This window comes from Halichoerus grypus, chromosome 4 (genome assembly GCF_964656455.1).
Source record: "Halichoerus grypus chromosome 4, mHalGry1.hap1.1, whole genome shotgun sequence".
Classification (NCBI taxonomy): domain Eukaryota; kingdom Metazoa; phylum Chordata; class Mammalia; order Carnivora; family Phocidae; genus Halichoerus; species Halichoerus grypus.
The window spans coordinates 93,018,034-93,020,887 of record NC_135715.1 but is presented as its reverse complement, the minus strand read 5'-3'; positions in this window follow the sequence as shown (position 1 = coordinate 93,020,887).

Genomic DNA, 2,854 nt, shown 5'->3' with positions numbered 1-2,854 from the left:
CAACACGGGCTTCAGTGACTCTGACCTCTGTCGCATATTAAACAGAGGAGGGAGAGTCACATGGATACCTCATTAATTCACTGTCACCATAGGGGAGGGATGTGGAGGGGGAACAGAAAGGGCAGAACTCTGCGCCCAGCTTTATCAAGGTTAACTAGTGAGCCAGCCTGAGGATGCTGGGGAGGGGCAAGGGTCCCCAGGGGCCGGGCCCCAGTGAAAGGATAAATTAGCGCATCCTTGGTTTCCTGTCAATATGTGCTTCCAGGGGAGCCCCCTGGGGCTGGGGAACTTTGTTTGCCCAAAGCCCTTAATCCTCCTGCAATCCTGTTTACACTCTTCGTTTGCTCTGCAAACCTGCCCCTCAGAGATAACTTTGGGGGGAACTCAGGCCCAGCTGCTACGGCCACACAGTCTGCAGGAGAGACCTAGCCCCGCAGGGCTGCCCTTGGCCGACACACACTGGGGCAGGGTCTCCAAATGTACACAATTCCCGACTGGATGCACACACACACACACACACACACACACACACACACACACAAATAACACCCCACCTGACCTCTTCTTGCTGGGCAAGTGAGGGTTAACTTCCTAGTTCAAGTGCATTTCATCCTTCAGCTAAGTACCTGCCTTTTCAAAGGTCAGAGACACTGCAGGGCTGTCTCTGCTCTCCAGAGGCCACTCTTCCTCCCTCTCCTTTGCTAGGCTGCAGGGGAGGTGGCCCTGCCTTCAAGGCGCGCTGGTCTCCAGGGTACGGGGGATGAGCCATCTTGCTTGCAACAAGCCCTCCAGTTCTGTGGCCAGGGATCCCATGCTCTGTTCACTGCATCTAAGCCTTGCAGGGGGACTGCTCTGGGCCCTGCTGCTCGGGCCCCACTCCGTGGAGCTGCTGCCTGGAGGTCTAGCTACCACCCTCTGATGACCCCCGGCATAGCTGGCTGCTCCACAGTTCTTGGCTATAGGGCTGACCCCTTGGCAAGTTCACCAGCCACTCTTAGCTCCCTTCTGATTCCCTTCCACACAGCTGAAAGCCTAGGAGCCTGGGGTGCTGGTTGAGGCCCCTCTAGCGCTTTCTGAGCCTGCATGCACTGGCATTTCTACTCTGGGGGCAGCAAGCATGCACGTGCTCAGGAGATCGGGTCCTAGGTTCCAGAAGCACAGGGGATAGGGTAGGGAGCAGCATCACTCAGCATCCCCTCTGACCAACAGAGTTTCTTTTTTCTCTCTCCTCTGGGGTCCAGCCTGGGCTGCCCGTGGCACGGGGTCCTGTGGAACCCAACAGCATTCTCAGCCACACACACACCCCCCACTTCCCAAGTCCCTCTTGTCTGGCTCAAGCTCACCTTCCTGTCCCATTCTGTGTCCTCTCTACCCTACATCAGCTGGGAGTAAACCTCACACTTGGGACCTGCAGGCATTGCATTTGATACGTAAAGGACAACGGGCAGAACTTGGAAAACCTTTTCTCCTGCAAAGAAGCCTGACTTTCAGAACTCCTGTGCTATGGGCTCGGAGATCTCGTCCGGCTTCGTGCTCACTTTCTCTTTGTGCCTTGTTTCTTTTCTTTTCTTTTTTTAAAAGATTTTATTTATTTATTTGACAGAGAGAGATACAGTGAGAGAGGGAACACAAGCAGGGGGAGTGGGAGAGGGAGAAACAGGCTTCCCGCGGAGCAGGGAGCCCGATGCGGGGCTCGATCCCAGGACCCTGGGATCATGACCTGAGCCGAAGGCAGACGCTTAACGACTGAGCCACCCAGGCGCCCCTGTGCCTTGTTTCAACCCTCATCCTCCCCGAGGCTCTGGGTGCCTCTGGCAGGCTACCGGGAAGGTCACATAGGGGGAAAAGAAGAAAAAAACATGTACAGTCCCACTTATCTAAATGTATTATTTCATTACACAGTCGGCCCCGCTTATTTGAGGGAGCTGTGTCCCAAGACCCCCAGCGTCTGCCTGAAACCGCAGAGCGTACCAAACTCTGTATATACTATGCCTTTTCCTATATACACGAGCCTCTGATGAAGTTTAATTTCCGCATTAGGCAAGGTCAGAGATTGACAACCATCATTTATAATACAATAGAACAATTATAACCATATACTGTAATGAAAGTTACGTGAATGTGGTCGCTCTCAAAATACCTTACTGTACTGACCCTTCCTCTTGTGTAACTCTGGGATGACAAAATGCCTACGGGATGAGGTGACGTGAGAATGACGGAGGCGTTGTGACGGAGCGTGAGGCTACGGTTGGCTTTCTGACACATTGTCAGAATGAGGATCGTCTGCTCCAGGACCACAGTTGACGACGGGGACCTGAAATCATGGCTAGGAGGGACTCTTGTGTATGGAAATCTGCCGCTGGGGAGGTCCCCGGAGCCCCCTCTGAGCCCGAGGGTCTCCTGGCCCCTGGAGGAGAGAGCGAAGGAACCCTGTCACTTCTTAGTAAGTGGCCAAAGGCCTGTGACAACGGGAACAGGAAGGCCTGTGTCGCAAGGTATGAGGATTAAGAGATGAAACTCCCACTGCAGGCCAGGGGCCTCAAGGGAGTGTCCCTGCACCCCTTACCGCTGGGCACCTATAGAGATGCCTCTCGCCTTCCTTCCTCTTGGTGGGTTTTAAATCCCATCTAGACCATTAGGGCCCTGAAGGCAGGAGCCTGCCATGCCTTCCCCTTCCCAGCAAGCCTTGGTGGGTGTGGCAAGGTTAAGGCTGGTGGACACTGTCCCCAGGTGTGCAAGGGCAGAAAGGAAGCCTCTGCCAAGCAGGGGTGTTAATAGAAGAATAAGACCACGAGGACCTGGATATGACAAAGAGGAAGGACGGGGCTCCTGAGCAACCCCCATTCCCACCCCC